Source organism: Columba livia, chromosome 3, assembly GCF_036013475.1.
Source record: "Columba livia isolate bColLiv1 breed racing homer chromosome 3, bColLiv1.pat.W.v2, whole genome shotgun sequence".
NCBI classification, from domain to species: Eukaryota; Metazoa; Chordata; class Aves; order Columbiformes; family Columbidae; genus Columba; species Columba livia.
The window spans coordinates 18,992,452-19,014,399 of record NC_088604.1 but is presented as its reverse complement, the minus strand read 5'-3'; the positions used below and the strand labels follow the sequence as shown (position 1 = coordinate 19,014,399).

Here is a 21,948-nt window from a genome sequence, read left to right as displayed (position 1 = left end):
TGGTTTTTAATAGGCTCCAGAATTATTTTTTCCACTCTAATGTGTGCTTCCCCAAAGAATTCAACAGCAAAGCATAACTATCAGCTACATGAAAAGTAACTGCCACAGAGTTTGAAGCTTTCTAAGTTAATGAAGTTAATGCTGCACTACTAAAATATTGGATTATTTCACTTTATGACATGAAAAGTCTTTATGTATAGTGCTTTAATCCCAGATATTTTTTTTTAGCTCAAGGAATATAGCTGCTGGTTGTCACCATTGCCCAACTGAATGTTCTAAAATGTTATTTCTATCTTTATGATTTTTTATAACTTCATATTTCTCTTCCACCTACTAAACAGTGAAAAAAAACCACCTTAAAATCAACAACTTTAAATAAGTGTACTATAGTCTGACCAAAATACTTCAGATTTTTACAGCTCAAACATGTCCCAAGTCACCTGTGAAATAATTTAGGAACTGTAAGTGCAAGACACATGGATGTAGGATATATATATAACCCACATTTTTTGATTTTGCAGTTTGAAATAAAAAATATTAAGTGTTGCAGTGCATTACCATAATCAAAACAATATTGTTCATGTTGTCCTTTAGTTTGCATCATTACAACAATATGTATTTTATACACCAAAACATAATTCTCAGAACATGTATTCTTCAAATTTAATGCCATTTGGATCTAGACCTAGATATGGATTTGAATTATATCAGCGTCAACTCAAGATTAATCTTCTCGTTATGTTGTCATATGTGACCAGATTTGGTAATATTCTGCCTGGATGGGAGACTTGCAGGTTCAGGATGTGTATAGTGTCATGGTGGGTTGACCTTGGCTGGCTGTCAGACCTTTACTCAGCTGCTCCCTCACTCACTTTCCTGAAGAGGAGGAGGGGAAGATTATACAATTGAAAAGCTCATAAATAGAGAAAAAGACAGGGAGATAACTTGCCACTTGCCATCATGGGCAAAACAGACTCAACTTGGGGCCAATTAATTTAATTTATTACCTATTAAAACAGAGCTGGACAATGAGAAACAAAGACAAATTAAAATAAGACCTCCCTCTTACCCCTTTTCTTTTCCCTGAAAGGTTCAGCTCCACTCCATTGGTAGCTCCTCCACCTCCCCTCCCCTACCCCGAGCAGTGCAGGCGGATGGGGAATGGGGGTTGGCTCAGTCCATGACAGCTCCACTCTGAAACTCTGTCCTTCTCAACACTTTTACCCTGCTCCAGCATGGGGGGGATGCAGGGAAATAGCCCCTTCAGCACAGTCTCTCCATGCACTGCAGGGCAACCTCTGCTTCAGCACCTGAACCACCTTACCCCCTTCCTTTTTCTCCAGCCTTGGTGCTTGCAGAGTTGTTTCTCTCACTTTTTGTTGTCTCCTGCTCTCTGTGGTGTTTTCTCCCCTTTCTTACATACATTTTCCCCAGGTGTCCCCACAGTGGCTGGGGGGCTCAGCCATGCGCTGTGGTGGGTGGTTGGAGCCACTGGAACCAGCTGTGTCCAAGACGGGGAAGCTCCAACTTCTCCTCACAGAGACCCCCTGCAGCCACCCACCTGCACCTCAAACAAATGTCCTTTTAAATAATGAAGTTTAAATATTCATGTGGTTTTGATTTTTTAAAAATATCCAGGTACACTTGGCATTGTTCTGAAAGTAATGAATATTTCAACTCAGATATTTTTCACTTGTTAACTCTCCTTTCTTCTTTCTCAGATGTTCATACACTGACTCAGAGAAAAGAGACTTTATTTTTTTTTTCCTAATTCAGCTAGGAAGTTCCGAATGATCAGAGAATCCAGATATTAATGGTTTATAACACAAAATGGTGTAGTGCCTTAAAACTACAAGTGTGATGTCTTCTATAAGAACATGACATTTTAAAATAACTGTGTAAATACCAGCAGATCAAACATGATATTTCTAAAACTTTTGACTCTGAAAACTCCTGGATTAGTTTCAAAGCCATAGGCACAGCTGGTATCAACATAGCTGAAAAGGTTATTGCAAAGGATATAATTATGAAGGCAGATTTATGGGCATCCTCCCAGTTGAAGTCTTAAAGAACTGAAAGACATAACTCCATGCAGATACATGGCTGAAAATTGCAATCGTGTGACATATTTCTATCTTTAATCAGTGATTAAAGGGTTTTGCTTCTCTTCATTCGACCCTAGTTTCCTTCTCAATGGCCTGCAGTCATTCAGGTTGATCAACGATTTAATCATGTTATTCTTCTATCAGTTTAGTCTCAAATCCTTTTGTGGGATCTTTTACAGTTTAATAAAGCTTATTTTCAGGTTAGACAGATCTGAAGAGTTCAAGATTAAGATTTAACCAAACCCTACATAGCCATCCAGTATTGATTTTCAGTCTCAAATGTAAAATCTCTAACTTTCATTTGAGATCTTACTATCTGTTTTCATCAGCTTCCCACTTAAAGTCTATTTGAGGATCTTACTTAGGGAGATCCTTTTTGCCTTGCTTTATTTCTCATTTTCCATGACAGTCTTTAATGTAGTAGCAGCAGGATCGAATCTCTAATAACATTCAGAAATTGCAAACTAAGTCTTCAGTTTTACCTTTGGTCAAAATGCTCAAAATTTTCATCTGTGTCTTCTCCATTTAAGTACCTTGATAATCTCTTGTTCGAATGGAACAAGATGCAGGACTTCCAATTCACACTTATTTCAGCCACTCTTCCTTAACAACACAGGTCACAAAGAAGGACAAGTTACTTACACTGATTCAACTATTTGAAATACAGTGAAATCTGAAATCATTTAAGTGAGGCTAACATGCCAACAGTAAGAGGCATTTTTGGGTAAATGGCTGTAAAACTGCTGTTTACTTTAGGATCAAGCCTGAATTTCCTTAGTGTTGCAGAAAGCCCCATTGGTTTTGGCAATCATTTTGAAGTTTTTCTGTACCTTTTTAATATTTCCTGTATGTTATGAGACAGAACTAAAAGAATCATACATAATATGCAAGATATGGTTGTGCCATAGATAAATTTAAGTAGTGATAATAATGTTTTCTGTTTTCTCCTCTATGGGCTTTGTGATGATCCCTAATATTTTTATTAATTGTTAATGATTATTAAGTTGATGGTTTCATAGAACTATTTTTGATATCATTATAATCTCATTGTTAAATGGGAATATTAATTGTAGAGCCCATCGCTCTGTATGCATGTCAAAGCTTGTTTTATTACTTCTTCATTACTTTGCATTTATCACCATCCAGTCTTAGGTGCCAAATTATTGCCCACTCACTCAATAGTATTAGAACTTTCTGGAATCTCCACACATGACTTTTGGTTTTATCATCCTGAATAATTTTATATATCAACAAAATTTGTTACCCCACTATTTGTTCCTTTTCTAGCTCAATATAATAAAAAAAACAGATCTGGGTGTAGATCTCACCGAGCCCTAACTAGAACTGCAGTTACAGAAAAGAGCCATCGGTTCCTGCCTATTGTTTTATGCTTCAACTTGAAATTAATACAATTACTTTTTCAAAAAAACTCTTAAAAAATGAATCTTTCAAGTTATAAAATAATATTTTTGAAAATTTAACTGCATCTTCAACTGGAATATCAGGGGTCACTGTTTCCCATTGGCTTTTTTATTTCTTCCAAGAACTCTAACACACCTGCAAGAAGTGATTTGCCACCACAGAGTCCAAGTTATTTCTCCCCCTTCATATCATAGTTATCTTTATGTCTACTGATTCTATTCTTTATTATAATTTAAACCAACTTACCTGGAATGAAAGTTTTATTTAATTGATTTCCTGATCTCTAGACATTACTTTACAATTTGACATCACTTTTATTACCTTCCAGTCCCCAGGTACTAAAGCTATTTTAAGTGTTAATGCACTCAGAAGAATTTAATAGTTTGATGGTTTCTTCTTCAAGGTTTTGGGTGACTCCTTGTTAGTTCTAATGTTTATTTGTACATTTTATTTCTGTTGTTCTTTTTTCTTTTCCTCTGTCTTTTAGAGAATGATACCAGCCTGGGAATCTTCCTAAGCTTCCCTGCACCAAGGAATTAATTTAGATTTTATACTATGAGCCTGTGTTTTCATTTAATTTAGTTTCAATTTACCAGATCAGTTGTTGTGCAATATATTTCAATGATGTGCAGATCATGGATAACAAATAAGTTAAACTGAAGCTTCAACAGATGAAAAAATTGTCTAGATGCCCACAAACATTTAGTACTGTCGGTAAGAAGTTATAAATACGTATCACAGGAAGTTTCCTTGAAACTTGAAATCTGAAATGAGAAGTCTAGAACACATTGATTAAGGAAAACAGATACCATCAAGTCTAGCTTATTATGTGAATTGCAGTTTTGAAAAAACACTATATAAGGCTTCCAGGATTGCTCTTAAAGGATGGCAATTTCCTCTTTAAGGAGTCTGAGCAATTACACTGGCTTTTGAGACACCTCTTATCAAAACATTTCCCACAGGTATTTCACAGAACTGTAGGTTTTTCAGGCTGTGGTGCCTGCATTTGAGCTTTGCTCTGACTCCCTTAGGCAAAAGCTCATCAATCATTATGCTACCTGCCTTCTGAGGAAGGCAAGAGGGGGTCACTCAGTAGTCATGGGCTGATTCATCCTCTCCTTATTCCCTTTCTATAAATAGTCCAAATAGTTCTGTTTACTCTAATTTGTTTTCAAGTTTTCCCCTGTAATCCTGAGATTTTCTCTTGGTAGAGGAGGAAATTAAAAAGGACAAGAGGCTGGCTTTTTTTTTTTTTGGTAAGAAAAAAAGGATGGGGAGATGTGCATGGAAAAAATGAGTAGAAGAAAAGAAAAGCCTCTGATAATGGATAACAGGAAATTTGAGCCGTGTGAATAGCAGCAGAGGTAGCTGGTGTCTCCAGGAGGTTTCTGTGCAAAACTTCAGTGCTCCAGACAGCACAGGAGTACCAGGGGGAAAAAAAAAAAAAGGTAATTTTTTAAAAAAATGTATATTGAGAAAAAAACTCTTTCTGGTTTTAGTGAATATTTTTCAATATGTGCAGATGAAAAAAAAAAAAACAAAACAACTTTAATCTTTTGCAGCATCCATTGTAGAGGGGATGGATGGTAGTGGTTCCATTTTGCTTTATTTCTTAAGCTTTTAAAAATGGTTTTATTTTCTGTTCTTCAATTCAGACAAAGGGAGGGAGTGACTGCTGAAGACATTGTGAAAGCTTTAACTGGCCATTAGAAGACAAATATGGACAGCGTGAAACAACATCATTTAGTTGTTTATGTCTTTGTATTAGTTTCTGTTTCATCTAGTTTGATTTCATATCCTTGTCTTCCTTAACATACACAAAATTCTCTCTTTCTGTCTTGAAAGATCTCTTTTAAAAATCAATCTTCCATGTTCCATACAAATTATTATTCAAAGCCACAGTTTGTTTCTTCCTGTGCAGTGTATAGCTAAGGACTTTGTGATTAAGGGTTGCATATGCCTGTGTAGCATTAGTCCTTTTCAATTCAAAGTGAGAAGGCAAAATTCAATGACTTTTACGGTTGCCAGTTTTGAAGGTTTCACTCCAGAGTGATACTGGAGTCTCTAAGACCATCACCACACACGCTTTACCCTGTGTGGTGGTGTCAGATCAGATTACCTTAGGTTTTCATACAAATGACATAATTGAGCAAGTTGAGAGTAGATCAATAGACAAATTCCTGTATATCAATTGAAACACGCTAGGTGGATTTGAGTATGTCTAAAAATATTTTTATCTTTGAACATGCAAGCAATGTCATGGACTTGTGCAAAAGTAGTCACATATTTAATATTAGGCACGGTCAGAGTAATTTTTTCTTTCTAGGCTTTGCTTTGATGATGCTAAAAAACACTTAAAAACAATTGATAAATGTAAATTTGTGCATCTTTTTCTCTATCTAATTAATTAAAAATAGCCATTTCACTTGGGAGCCAACTGTCAACACTAATAAATAAATAGTACTCCAGATTCGTCATGCTTTCCAGTAAATCTAATTTTTGTTATTTAAAAATATAGATATTTAAATGTAGTTTCTCAAGTGCTAATTTCATCAGTTAGGTTTTTAAGGTCTTGTGAAGAAAGCTACTGACCAATGTTTTTATAGAAACAGCATCCTATGTTCTTTTTTGTTTCCAAGGAAAATATGACCTGTGCATGTACTGTTGCTCTTTTTCTGCTTTTAAAAGATTTTCTTCCATAACTATACACTTGTTTCACAGGAACTACTTTTAGAAAGAAAAAATGTCTTGAAGCTTTTGTGTGTGCTGTAGACCACACTGGAATTTTGTCACACCTATTAGCTGAACTTGGGACCTCACAAATTCAGAGAAACCCACTAATAAAGAAAATATTTACTGCTTTAAAAAGAAATATGTACCATATAACATTACAGTAATCTCTTCTGGGTTTTGTGCGTCTTGAATATTTCTGGTAAATGATGTCGTTAAAACTGAGAATATTATGATGAAAACTCTTCGAAACAGTGACACTGTTGTCCGGTTCTCATCAGCCTCCTGGCAAATGGTGTTGACACAAAAGTCTCTGTTATTTCCTATGTTCATTTTGCTGGAGTATTCAGTTTTCCAAAACGTGAAGTCATATTCTAACCTTCTATTTTTAACACTAAGAATAAAGGTCAGTTTGAAGTCACTATTCATAACTATATTTTACGCTGTTCTTTAGGAATGGTAGCTGAAATGTTTAGGAGTTGGTTTTGGTTTAACGTAGAGAGGGTGTCAAGTTGAACAACAAATACTTGGAATTTTCTGTTTAAACTATCCTAAATATGTTTTGTCATATATGTAAATGCAGAAAACGGGCTTTGTTTTTGCCTGCTATTTCCATGGATGCACACAGGATGTACCTAAGAAATATATACACAAACCTTCCGCAACTTCTAAGACTCAAAAGGCTGTAATCTCAGGCTGTGCATCAAGGTGACTTCCCAATGGGAAAAAGATCTATTGCCTTGTAAAGATACTTAATAGGTGAGCTGTCCCCTTTTGCTCCTTTGCAAAGGCATTGATTTTAAAATCCCTCACTTTGGTGCTAATCAGTTCTAGCTCCACTGAGTTTAGTAGAAATACTCCCCACCTCAAAGCTGCCAGTGAGCTGACTAGCTGAGAGACAGAACAGTTTCGTTTGCATTGGTTGTATTTCCTACAGGATGAAGGTCACCTGTCTAAACTACAGAGGGTATATAGGAAGAATCTTTAGTCCCATTCTCATTATTGAGGAAGGACTACAGCACCAGGAGAACTGAGGATAAATACCAACAAGGCTGGACTCAAAATGAAGGAGTGTTCCATGGACAGAGAAGAGAGAATAATGGGAATATGCTGGAGGTTGGGCAGTATCTGTCAGATACATCCTGCCTTATATTGGACATTCATATATATTAAAGAAAATAGCCCCTTCATGGTAAATGTATCAAAATGCTTATTCAGCACTTATATGATGGATGGGATTATGGGTCCCTTCTGCCATATTTCCTAATGGGCTCTCCTCTCCCACAGGAAAGAAAGACACCTTTATGTAAATAATCATTCTGCAGAAGAGAAGTGAAACAGGGTTAAATTGCAGACTGATTACTTTTTTTTTTTTTTCCCTCCAGGATTCTGCTTCCAGTTAGATGTTCTTCAGCCTGTCTGCCTCTTTTCTGTCTGTCTGACAAGGCCATAAATCAGACAGGACCTTGCCAGTGTGTTGTGGAACTCAACTGGTGCAATGAGGTAATTCCTGATAGCCAGAAAGGCTCACTGAGGAGACGGCTAGTCACGTAGTCATGGCTTCCAGCCCCCTGGCCATCCGAGAGACAGTGTGAGGCAACTGACCTCACAGAGCAAAAAGCCAACTTTTCTGTTGGCACAGCTGTCTTCATGACTAAAGAGCAAGATGCAGAGATGAGTCAGCAGTGTGTCCTGGTAGCCAAGAGGGCAAACCACATCTTGGAGTGCATCAAACACATCATAACCAGCAGGTCAAAAGAGGTGATTGTCCTGCTGATTTCAGTGCTGGTGTGGCCTCACCTTGAGTGCTGTGTGCACTTCTGAGCCCCACAATTTAAGAGTATTAAGGAGCTCAAAGGCATCCAGATGAGAGCAATAAAGTCAGTGAAAGGGCTGGAAGCAATGTCCTGTGAGGAGTGGTTGAGGACTTTGGGCTTGTCTGCTTTGGAGAAAAGGGGGCTGAGGGGCCTCCTCGTGGCTCTCTACAGCTTCCTGAAGACGGAACATGGAAAGGGTGGTGCTGAGCTCTTCTCTCTGGTATGCAGTGAGAGGACATGCGGGAATAGTTCAGAGGTGTGTCATAGGAGGTTCAGATCGGACATTAGGAAGCAAGAGGGTGGTGAAACACTAGAAGAGGCTTCCTAGAGAGGTGGTCGATGCCCCAAGCCTGTCAGTGTTTAGGAGGCAATGCCTTTAGTAACATGCTTTAACTTTTGGTCAGCCCTGAATTGGTCAGACAGTTGGAGTAGATGATTGTTGTAGGTCCCTTCCAAATTAAATAGCCTATTATTCTATTCTATTCTATTCTATTCTATTCTATTCTATTCTATTCTATTCTATTCTATTCTATTCTATTCTATTCTATTCTATTCTATTCTGTTCTGTTCTGTTCTGTTCTGTTCTGTTCTGTTCTGTTCTGTTCTATTCATGCTAAACAACTACATCTCAGGCAAAAGCCACATGTAGGCTGTTGAGGAGTACAGTCTTGGCTAAAGCCTCCTGAAAAATCAGCAACACCATATCTTATTTGTGAGCTGTTTGTTGTCAATGTCCAGTCTACAGGGACAATTAGATATACATTCTAGTCTGTGCCCTGTTTGATGGGGGACTTTCTATCAGCCAGCAGAGACTGAATGACAGAAAGACCGGTTGTGTACACACAGGAGTGAGAAATAGGAGTCTGATTCTACAGCCAGTCTTTCTTCTGGGCAATACCCACTTTGGCCACAAACACCGTCCTGACCCTTTGATACAAACTCATCCATCCTCAAAAATAACAAAAATGTTCCCTAAGCTTTTTGTCTCTTTATTTGCTCTTTCTGATAGAAGCCAACAGACATTACATGATAGTAGTTTGAAGAGACATGGGTTTTTTTCTAGATCCTTCAAGAGAATTCACAGCTCTAGCTAAAGATGTGGAAAACTGGGTGTATGCTTAAGCCTACGGTTTCTTTTGGCATCCAGGAAGCATTCAAGTTCATATTCTTTTTTATTGTCATCCTGTACACATGCCAGGGCACTTCTGTGCCCTTGCATATCAATTATTCCAATTTGCTTTCATTCCACTGGAAAACCAACAGCACAAGAAACCTCATTACAGGGCTAGATTTCTAAATGTCAAAAATTTAAGTGGGAGGGGACCCTCTAGAGGCCATTGAATCCAGCCTCCTGCTTGAAGCAAGGCTAGCTTCAAGGTTAGGCTGGTTTGCTTAGGTCGTTGTCCAACTAAGTATTGAAAATCTCCAACAGTAGAGATTCCAGAACTTCTCTTGGCATGTAGTGCTTAACCACTCTCACGTAAAAAATAATGTAATTTTTTCTTTTCATCTAACTGGAATTTTCACTGTTTCGACTTGTACCTCTTGCCCCTTGTTTTTACTTCTGAGGACTTTAAAGTCCTCTATAGATGCCACTTGAGCACCTTGTGATGGAACGGGATCTGTTATTTAGCTAAAGTGAGGTGCAGAGAGTTAAATGACTTATTCAAGACCAATCATCAAGTAAAAGTCAGAATCCAAGGTCAAGTTATGTAATTATCCGGTAGATGAATTGACATTTCTCATTCTGTTATAAAAGCAAGGAATAAAAACAAGAAACCACAACACAAGAGTGACTTTTGTTTTTCTTGAGACATCTGTGATTACTTATGGTAAGACTTGCTCAAAGTGTAGTTGTCAAGCCAAAAAAATGTTTGAAATTTCAACTTTTCTTTTGTTTGCTCTGGAATAATTTCCAAACCATTTCCATAAGCTGAGAATATATTCAGTATTTGTAAGTATTTTCTAAGTCTTTCAGACTTAGCAAACTGGACAGAGTGCAATTTGTTCGTGAACTATTCACCTCACCTTCTGACTTCTGGTGATGTCTGATTATTTTTTTCTGTTTGATGGCCGTCAAACTTCGCAGGCAGTAAGATAAGACAGACAAGCAGACTACAGTGAATAGGAAGGCAGTGATATGCATTGCAAATCCCTGAAGGTGCCAGGATTTGCAGATACATTCATGAATGTCCAGCTGTTACCTACTAACTGTATATAGAATTATTCCATAAATGTACTAAACAGAAATCAGTCTGATTTTCATGATCAGTCTTATCACTGTCATCAGCAAAACACTCACTCAAAGTGCCGGCTGATCCCAGACTGAGCAGCTGAGCCTGAGTTCCGACCAGGAAGAGAAAAGGGCTTGAAACTTTCCTTGGGAAGACAAGGCAAATGCTGATAAATAACTTTCTCAAAAATATCCTGGAAGCATCTTCCAGATCTGGAAACTTCAAGAGCCTCTGCAAGTAATTTCAAATGCAAGTTGTGTTCTCCTAAATTTAATAGCTTTCTCCAGAGCAGTACACCAGTTCTATTTACAAAAAAAAACAAAAACATGATCAACAGATTTCCTATGGATTGTACCTAGCTTGCTGAATTTGTCAGACAATATGTTAGACTCGATAGTACAAGCCAGCAGTTTCCAGTCGTTTATCTTTCAGAAGTGCTGCCTTTTTTTCTTTCCCTGAGAATGGGAAGGAAGCATTATAGCTGCACTTGCCAGGACAGAAAGACAGAGATAGGGGTAAAACATTAATGCTTCCAGGCAAGGTCATTAAAGGCAAATAAATGTGCTTTTCAGTCTGTCAGGTTGGAGTCCAGTATCATGTCTCGTGGGTCCCTCAGGGTGGGGAAACATGCTGCTGCAGAACAGCACTCTTGGGACTGGACACAAAATACCAGATAGGTGTTCACGGAAAATGAGAGAAGAATAAGCAGAAAAAAAACAAAAACAAAACCAAAGAAAATTCACATGAATTATTTTGTATAAAGTGTCCTGCTACTACATAGGAACATTTAAAACTGCTGCAGAGCTTCAAGCTCAGCTGCATTTTGGGATTTTCTTTAGGTGACTGCAGTACCTTGAAAAAGTTACCCGCCCCCCCCCCCCCAAAAAAAAAAAAAAAACACAACAAACCAAAACCAAAAAACAAAAAACCAAAACCAACCAACCAACCAAAAACCCCAAAGCAAACAAAAAAATGTAGGACTGCACATATTTCTGTTGATTTCATTCTTTCTGATAAGTACTGCAATGCAATGGTTCTGTCCTGCACACATAACATGCACAGCATAAAAGCCAACAACCATTTGTTTAAGAGAGAACCTCCCATTCCTTTGGTTGGAAATATCATAGCCAGGGCACCTTCAGATTCCAATTCTGTCACATTTGTTGCAAGGTGGCGCCTAAAAGTTTCACTCTTATTATGTCTGCATGACTTCAAATTCTGTGAAGAATTTCAGCTGTGGTTAACTTTATTAACATCTAATTCAGATTTTTTTGTTGTTTCTCCGGTAGACATGAACACATACACTAAACTAAAGTTCAATTGTGTCAAATTGCAGTTCAATTGTTCAAATTGTGTCCAAACTCAAAACAGAAGGCCAAGTGAATTCAGGCTTTGTCCAAATACAAATACAAAATGATGGGTTGTAGAATACAAACAAGAATTTAATTTGCATTCGTATAAAGAACATTTACCAGTAATACAACGTAGTTTCAACATGGGAATAATATTTTTCAGGCTGTTAATATTTATTTGATACTGTGCAAAGTTGTAGATCACAGAGATAAGATACTTTCTGTATAGGCTGCAAATATTGCCAGGCAGTAGCAGAACCCCAGCTCCTCAGCTGTACAAAGCAAGACTGAGCTAAAGGATGTTCTAAATCAACAATATCAGTTATAGGTCACTTAACAGCTTCTGTTGTCAAGATGAAAGAGGTCTGTGTCACACAGGCATGCAGACACAAGCACTAATGTCATGTCACCATAACCTCTTTATATGCTATGTCTGGAATGAAGAACAAATGCACCCATATTGCCTTCTTTTTTTACCTTGAGAAAATCACAAAGGGATCAGAGATGCTGTTAAGTGAGAAACTGTTACTACTGTGAAGTAAATTTGACTTTCCACTCTGTATTTCTTTAATATTAAATTAGTCCTATCACTATAATAAAGAATTCTTCTCTCTTGATGGCTTTTACACCTTTCAAATATCCATAGATTTATTTCCCTGCTCAGTAGTCTGTAAGCCAACCTACACATACTTAGGCATTGTAATCATTCCTGTATGAAGACATGAGAAATGAGAGGCATCAAGCTGCCCTAGGTAAGGCTGCTAACAGAGTACTGATGTATGGTGACCCACATAGAGAAGGTCATCTAATGCACAACACCTGCACATTTCTGCTTATCTTCTGAAATTGAAATGCCTGTGATTTTTCCCCTCTTCTCCTTTCTGTCTTCAGCTCTGTGTTGGTCTGTTATTAAAGGCAAATAAATTACACTTCTTGGTATTTTGAGCTGGATTTGGTTTGTTCTATAATAAGGATTTCCAGACCCAGACACCAATTTTATTCAGGGTATGTTGTGTTGTGCCTCCTGTTCTCTCACCAACGAGGAGCTGCCTTTGGCAGAGACGAAGCTTGAGAGAGGATACTACACAAAAGCAATTTTTCTGCAGACCTCATTCACCGTCTCCAACTCCTGGCAAATAAAGCAGAGAAATGGAATAAATGACTGGCCAGGGAAAAACAGAGCATCTCAGCTGCTCATCTCTAGCCACCTGGCTATCACAGCAAGCAGAATGCTTAAAAAGAAGAAAAGCAAACAAAATCCAGCAAGAGACATTGCTGGGAAGTGAGAGAGCTGGATGGCATAAGTAAAAGCCTGAGCCTGTGGCTGTTAGTCAAAGGTTAAGGCATGTTGGCACCTGCTGCAGATCAGCTAGTGACAAAAAACCCCTCTCTCTCTAATTTACAGTTTGATGAAATGTGGCAGGCACCATCAGGCTTTGCATCGTGATGTCTGGAGCCCTGCTTTTGATCAGCTTCCATGTCACTTGTGAGCAAGCACCCTGTTATCAGTTTGTAATCTCTGTGTTGCTATTTGTATCTCTTGCATGAGTCTGTTTTGTAGTTGAGTAGCAAACTCTAGGGTCATCACCTTGTTTCTGTATATTTGTGTATTTTCTGTACAGAATCTGATGGTTTTTCAAGTACTGCAAAGCTATACAAACAGATTAGCCTTGAGACAATAGTAAACTCAGTTGTAAGGAAGAGTGAAACCAGGGAAGGCCGTAGAATCTTGCTTTAGAACAGTTTCAGTTGTGACAGGTATAACATTCCCATTCCTTAGCTTTGGCACCTATTAGAGTCCTTGGTGTTGTTTCCTGGTATGCTACAGTTGAATAAGGCCTAGTAAACTACAAGATGTATATCTAAGAGAAATTAGAAATATCTTCTTATTATCTGCTTACAATAGGTGGCTGAGCCAGACAAAATCTTTATTTATGAATTCTCTATGGCATAATCACCATTCACAGATAACTGACTCCTGCATCTGGATTTCAGTTTCAACTGAGCGGTGAAAGTGACTTAAGACTTCTAATATTGTTTTGAAATCTGCATTTCATGACACTATACATTTCTTTGTAGTTTTTGATTATTTGAGCAACCATAATTTTTTTTTTTTTTTTTAATTATTACTTTTTAAATCTCTTGCAAACACATTCAATTACTTGTCCAGGATATTTTTCCTGTCACTCCAGTTCTGTCATTTGATCAGCATTCAAGCAAGTAAAACAGCTAGTGATCTGTTCAGTAGCCACAGCTTACCCTGATTTTTTTTTCTCAGCTTGCTGTAGTTTAGCTAGTATTTTTTTCAGTAGAGTTATAGGAGATTAAAAGAGATACACTGTCTAGAATCAAATTCACTCTTACACTGATACCTCTGCAGAAGAAAATTCTCATTTTATTTTCGGGATCTATTGCATTTTCATTCAGATATGCTCCTAACAGTTTAAACTTCTGTTTCAGTCAGCTGAAAGCAGTGATGAATGTATGTGAATTGCCTAACATTGAGCTGGGCTTGTTTTCGGAAAAAGTTCTAACCAAAAATATTTGCCCAGTTTTACTCAGAATATTTTAGGTCATTCTACCTTTAAGTATACATCTATGACAGGTATAACATTATTAAACACATGTTCTGCATCCAATAAATCAGGAAAGGAGCTGATGTGTAGCAGAGAAACATCCACTGGAGAAAAAAAAAATAAAGTTGAAAACTAGAGCAGAGAAAGGACATGAGCTAATAGGAAAAAAACCTATGAAATTTGAGGGTTTGCATGCACAAACAAACTTTTGTGTGTCAGCAGGTCTGTGGTCCGTGTGTGTGATCTAAGCCTCCGCAAATGCAAACACTGTTTCAGTAAAAGAAGACTAAACCAATTCGAATTAACTCGAAGCTTGAGATCATACATGCGATGGTCAGTAAAAATTAGCTGACATACAGGATTTATTTTCCTCGCTGTTAAGTTATTAGGGTTTTGCCTCATCCACAAAGGTAACTGACACTAAGATGACTTGTTTGCCTTCTGCAGCTGTGGAGATAGTTTAGCTGCAGCTGACCAGCTCCAGATATGTTGCAGTTTGTGACCTGACATATTTCAAGTAAAATCATCACCAGTTTACTTCAGGTTGTTCCTGCCTATGATTTGGAGATTAGAGTCTGTGTGGGTGCTATGTGAGGAGGTGGCTGAGCTCACCTATGATAATAGCTTCTTCCTGGTAATGGGGATGTGCATCCTGCTCCCAGCAACGTGCTCCTGCCACTTCACTCTGCTCTGGCTTTGCCTGACCCTTTGACAAGCCAATTCAGGTCACTGGGCTGGCAGAAAGTAAACCAAGCAGAAAGAATTGGCTTGATGAGCAAAACTGAATCAGCAAAGAATCTGCTGAATACACGTAGAGCTTGTGCAGCTGGAGAAAAGAGCAGGATCATGCAGTCAGGAGAATGGCAGAGGAGAGAAGGCAACTCTTTTTAGCTGATAAATCGTCTCAGCCTGTCTTGTTGAACTGCATGGTCAGTCATCACGAAGCATGACAAAAGAAAGAAAAAAAAAAATCACCACAAACAAAAAAACTCTTTTTCCTGTTAGTTGTGTATAGCAGAAGCAGAAAAAGCATTTTGGAAATTGAGGCTTAGCAGCCACTCATCTCCCAGAAGCTGATCACAAACAACGCACAGTCTATATTTGGTTTAACAGAATCACAGCAAAACACCAGTTCAAGGCCCCACCACCAGTCTAAGTTGCCTGGTGGTCAATGAGGTAATTTGATCCTACTAATGAATCTGAACTATATGGCTGAACACATGATCACTTTACTAAAAATAAACTCTATAGATGCATTTTAGGAAGAATTTATTGTTGCCCTGTTTAACTACTACAAAAGCATATTTCTTGGTGAGGCAACCACAAGGCTAGGCAAATTGCTTTCTTCTTCCTGGGTTACTCTTCATTTGCTGCTTGAATTTATTGCAATTTTCTGTGTAGCAAGATCTGATTCATTCTGTGCTATTTTGTCACTAGCTGTTCCTGCTAGGAACATAGTGCAGGATGTCCTGTGCTGGCCACACCATGTAGTAGTGCCTCCTGCAATTCCTTATCCTGTTAGCCACACTATCAAACTCCTGCAGCTCTGCTTTTGCTATTTCAACCCTTGGAAATCTACAGACAGCACTGAAGCTAAGCACTTTTCCATCTCAAATGATGCTCATAGGTAGTTTCTTCTGCCTCTCCAAATACAGAGTTCCTGTAAAGACATCTTTCCATCTCATATCTTTCAAGAGACCTTTTTATAAATTCCTAACCTTTTCTTCCACCATCTCCTACGTGCTAAATTTTGCACTTTACTGTTCGTCTTAGATTAGGATTACTATTTATCACAATCACATTTAGGCAGTTGGTTGACCATGAAGTTTATGCATGTTGTAACTACAGACTTTACGATATTACTTCCTCTTAACAGAAACACCTCTCACACAACAGCCCAGCACACCTAAAACAATTATGCTTCAGGCCTGGTGACTGGTACCTTCTATTTATCTCTTCTTTACTCAACCAGATGTCAACAGAGTATCCATTCATGTTTCAGCTTCCCTCCTCTCCACTCTTCCTGGAAGGGGCTGCTTTCACATTTGGCTTGAGCTATCAGACTTACACTTTCCTCCTGAAAACACTTTGACAACACAAATTTTACACTACATTGTGATTCTCCTTCTAGAAATGAGATATTTTAAAAACAGGATTGCTGTTTCCAGTTTTGTTTGATTTAATAACTGAATTGCTGAATTCTCTGTTTTGCACCATAAGGATAAAGCAGTCCAAACATAAGAGATGAGGAGAGTAGTTACACATGAGCAGCAGAACACCTGCTTGTGATAAGCCAATTTTGAATAGGGTTAGTGAGCTTTAACTTCTATTCTTCCCAGAAGGATTAAAATCAGCCTGAAAAGGGTCTTTCAGTGCCCTGAGCAGAAAAATCTGGAGTTTCAAATTACAGCAAATGCAAAATAAAAATCATCCAGCTTTTTGAATCTGACAGGCATTCCTCAAACTGGAAAAACTTGGGTTGAAATAATCTACAACTCTGTAAACATATACATTGGTATTCTTGGATGACAGACCTTTGCCTCTATTTTACATATGCTGCTCCTTTGCAGCTTTTCATTAGGACAAGTCTTTCTTTTGACTTACCTGAATATAATTTACTTCTGTTATGGTAAAAGAAAATGTGTGGCATTTTTAGTCGTATTAACTGATGTTCACATGTGTTTGAATTATGTTTATGTAGGAAAGAAAATCACACTTATGAAAATTCATTTAGATTTTGAGGGAATGAGTTTGGTAACCTAGAAAATTCACCCTTTGAAACTCAGAACTGAACTTGCTATATATCCAAAAATCAGAGGTGACAGGGTTAGAGAGGAAGATATTTTTTGATATGGTGCAAAACATTAACTAGAGCCAAAACAAGTAGCACTGTCTCCAGAAGAACTTCCTGCTGCAGTGTCCTTTGATTGTACCTTAAAAATTAGTTATCTCAAACTTCAGAAGGATAATTTAGCTGGATTAGGAAATCCATTTGCTATTTCTCTTCTAGGACTTCTACAGACAAGTGTTTAATTTCTGATGAATACTCAATAGCTTGTAAGATGCTATAAATTGGCAAAATTTCACTGAGGGAAAAATAAATGTATCTGACCAATGCTGCTTGATTACCTTCTCTTTTAAAATACACATGGCCATTGCACTATGTGTTTGATTAATGGAATAAATTTTCTCATAAATGATTTCACATTTTACCTGAACATCCTTATCTAATGCAATAAGTAATTTAACCCAACCAAGGACCAGATCTGACAGTGGTTGATGGACTAATGACTGAGCTTCCATCAGCTCTAATGAACTTGGAAACAGGCCCATGAAAACTTGTAGCTGATTTCTTAAATCATTACCATTTTACTAAACAGGTACTTTTTACCAATTCTGTGTTCATCTTAGGTAATGCTGTATCAAGTACATCAGATTATTATAATTCTGCAGCATAATATGATTCTATTAGGAAAAAATGTGTACATTGTTCATCACTGGTTCTACTCTTTAATATAGTCTGAGGGTCAAGGCTGATGCAAACGTCTCCCCCCTCTTTTTTGCTTCAATATTTGTAATGCTTTTCTGAACCCCCTTAATTATTTCTCTACCTCTTAATAGTGCTGGAAGCATTAATCTCTTTTGGCTGTTCCACCTCTTTATAACACTACTGTGAATCTGAATTGGAAGGCTTACTCCTTCCTACTCCTGGCAAATGTTGACCCCAGGGCTAAGCATTTGAATTTGCAGTGCTGAGCGTTAGAATGAGTGTGAGACCAACCTTCACACTTCAGAGATTTGCCAGTTGGCAGGTTACACTGCTTGTCTGTTTCTCATTCTGTTGTGCCCTCTGCAGTCTGCCACCCTACATCCCAGTCTTGTTTGTCAACAATTTGTCAGCCTAATAGTTTGTACCTGAGAAATTGCCTTATGACCCATCGACAAGTATTGAATGCCACAGAACAGTTGTCCCAGTGAGATGTTTCATGTGTGTTTGGCCAATGATACATACTTAGAAATATTTGGTCTAGGCTAGCAAACTTTTACTAACAAAGGGAATTGTGGGGCTAGACTTGCTCCACATTGGTTTGTGCTTTTGCTATGTGTTATTTTATACAACTCATCAAAATAAATTGAAAATAAGTGATTTAGGTTCAAAACAAAAGAATGCTCTATATTGCTTCAGGTTCTTCCAGCTCTATACCTTAATGATTTTTAAGCAATAACCTGGGAAAGCTAAATCTTATGCAGTAGCGAACCTCTATTTCTTGATGCCATCTTCTGTACAGTATACTTCTGGAATAACAAGCCAAAATAGTTCTTGTAGGGGCCTCTAAGTATTGCCCTGAAGCAAGTAGCTAGATGGGTTAATCTCTGGAGGGTGAATCAGTTCACCTTGAATCAGAAGGTGAAGCAGAAGACATCCTGTAGCTGCTCAGCTGAATTACACTTAGGGTTCTTTTGACTGTATCTTCAGCAGTACTGATGGAGTCTTTTGCAGTGGGGGGTGGCTGAATGCTGGAACAGGCTATCAAGAGAGAATGGAGAGTCTCCATCCTTAAGATATTAAAAACCTGACTGGACATGGTCCTGGCAGGCTGTTTTGGCTGTTTCTTCTTTGAGCAGTGGAGATTGGACTAGATGATCTCCAGAGGTTCTTTCCAACCTGGGTAGTACTACGATTCTGTGAATCTAATCTACTTTGTCATTTCCATGTCTTCCACTGAGAAATGCTGAGTTTAGACTTTTAGTAAAACTGGGTTGATATGCAAAAAACAGATCTGGGGCAGAATTTTAAAGGTTTTTCCCCAGAGTGACAGGCCATTGTGCAACTGGGAATCCAGAACAGCATCTGGAAGCAGTTCAGTTCAGCACTTTTGCCTGCCTGGCAGAGGAGAACCCTCAGTGATTTACCAGGGTGTTCAGGGCTTTCTATAATTGTTTTTCGTCCTCACACACAGCGCTAGAGTTCATTTGCCACCACATTAAGATTTATTTATTTTTCAGATTCCTTTTATTATTTTGCCTCATTCTTTGGGTTTTGTTTTTCTCCAGAGTATACTCTCTAAATGACCAGAACAGCTCTGCCTGGGACCAGCTGTTACTGCTTCTCTGCCAGATATGCTTGCTGAAGGTTTCAACAGACAGCTGAAACTTTTGTGCTTTTCTAGCTTTCGTAGCAACAATAACTGAAGACCTGCAGCTGAAGTGAGTGCTCTATAGAAAGATGTTTTCTGAGGAGTCATTCCAACTGCACAAAGTGTAGGAAACCTGTATCTGAATATGCCAAATACAGATGAGAAAGATGTAAGAGTCACAGTTGTCTTCAATAAGGATTTTTGGTCAGGGTTTCTAGTTTTAGGCAGAAGTGTGCACAACCATGAGAACACTGCAGTATAAAGTAGTTTGCACCATCTCTACTTTCCCCCCCCAATCAGCTTCCCTTCCAAAAAAAGGCCAGTAAAAAAATCTCCCCAACTGCATTCAATGAAGTTGATACACCAGTTCCAGCCAGTTCCAGAAAACATTAATAATCCTTTTGTAAAAAGAGTCTATGACCTGAACCTTTCTCATTCTGAAATACTCTTAACAAAAGAAATAAAAGACAAGGAAAGATAATCACTTGGCCTTGAGTAGGATACTTGACAACCATGACCCTTGTAACAGTGAAGTGCACTGCGTGTGACGGGTATACAGCTTTGCTTGGGGAAGTTGGCTGAAAATACTTAAGCATTTTGCATAGGCAGATGGAATACGTGGCCATTTTTAAAACAGGAACAAATGTATGAATTTAATTACAAAGTGATTTGACAAGCACTTGTTCACTCATTGCATAATTTTCTAAAGACACTAGGAAAAATTAATTGTTCAGAGATGATGTTAAATAGATTTCATACATGTCTTTTTGTTGCCATTTTGGAATTCTTATTATAAACTTTAAGTGTTTTGGTTTTGTTCTTCTATTGTACACTGACCACTTTGGCAGCCCCCAAATATGTACCCATATTTAAAAACAACCAGGAAAAAAAAAAAAAAGTAAGCCTAAAGACAATTTATTTTACATTTTAATAACTATAGGTGCTTTGTCTTCATAGGGCTCACTGGTGACCAGATAAACCATCCAGACAACCATAAGACTCCTTGCCTCTACTGGAAATCGATGCATCTTTGAGAAGCATGTCAAAGTTATGATCTGAAGTGTGTGTGGTTAAACCCAGACTTTTTGAATCTATTAATGTATGCAAAATTAATATGCAAAATGGCTGCGCTATGAAATGCATCACCTATTGACAGCTATTAAGCACCATTAGAAATGCCTGATACTCCCCAGTCCTACACAGGACACTAAGAAATCAGAGGTGGTGGTCAAACGTTTCCTCTCAGTGACATTGGTGGCTCTGGATTTTTTTTTTTTCATTTAATTTTAAAAACAAAACCTTAAAAAGGTAATCTGCAGTACTCTCTTCACACTTTTGAAAGTGAAATCTTGTTTACATCGTACAAATAACAGGACTATGCCTCTATAGTTTGTCATACTGAGACTCTGAGAGCTTTTGAGTTATTTTCATATATGTTTTCATTAATTTGTTTTAGTATCTTTACCTTCTTATTCTTTTTAAATTAGTCTTTACAATGCTTGTGGCAAAATACATTTAAAAACTTTTAAGCAACATTTGATCCATTATACTGAAATTTTTTTTCAATCTTTTTCTATCTGTGTATAATCAGGAGAAAGAAAGATTCTTCATAAACTTGTTTCTATTTTATCAATATCTTCTTATCTTCCTCAGTGATGCAAAAGCAATTTCTGCCTTATTGTGTGCTTCATGTGGACTTTGAGTAATTTTTCAAGTGAAATAAGACTTCCCCTTAACCATAAACCAAAGGAAATTATTTATTTTTCTGTAGTCATATTTGAGCCATGTATTAAAATATTCTTGAACTAACTTTTCCCCAAACCTTTTTATTGGTAGATCATTTCAATCATGTTCTAGGTAACAGCAAGAGCTTTTTTGAAACATTCACCAGGAAATCTGAAATGATGCAAACTTTAATGACTTTGTTTCATAAGAAAAAAAGAGGAGAGGAGAGGAGAGGAGAGGAGAGGAGAGGAGAGGAGAGGAGAGGAGAGGAGAGGAGAGGAGAGGTTTATTTAAAGGTGTAAAAATGCTAATGAACCTTTACATTCAAACCTGAAGCTAATTTCATGTTAAAGAAGGCACAGCTTGTAATGTTGCAAATTCTTCAGCACAAAACTAATTAAACTCCTCAGGGACACATTTCCTTCTCTCTTTTTGGCACTTTTAGTAGAGATTTGAAAATGTTGGGACCCTGAGAGCACCTTCTGGCCTTTGCTGCCCTAACCAGTCACAACTAGGATACACACACTAACAAATCACGTAGAGTCCCCTGAGAGGATGGACATGCTACTGCGGGCATACCAAGGTGTTCTGCTGAAGACTCAGGCAGTTCTTGGGCCAGAGCTCACTGGCTCCTGCTGGCTCACAATGTAAGCACAATGAATGTGTGCTGGATTGCACCTGACAGTGCAAAATACTCTTGTTACACAAGTTTACAAGGGGAACTAATCTGATCTTTTTAGTAAAAGAGATTTAGCAAAGCAGCTACCTTCTAAGCATCCCATAAGCAGATGTTGACTTGTCCATGACAACCGCTTCCTTTGTTTTACAAAAATTGTTTTCTTATTTAAA

At 37.9% G+C, this 21,948-nt stretch overlaps 1 long non-coding RNA gene across 1 annotated transcript; it reads left to right on the top strand.

The window, feature by feature from the left end:
* Positions 1–5,654: 5,654 nt before the first annotated feature.
* On the top strand, positions 5,655–21,262 carry LOC110362147 (uncharacterized). Its single transcript, XR_010471125.1, has 3 exons — positions 5,655–7,760; positions 19,292–19,444; positions 20,332–21,262. It is a non-coding gene; the product is annotated as an uncharacterized LOC110362147 (long non-coding RNA).
* The last annotated feature ends 686 nt before the right edge of the window (positions 21,263–21,948 follow it).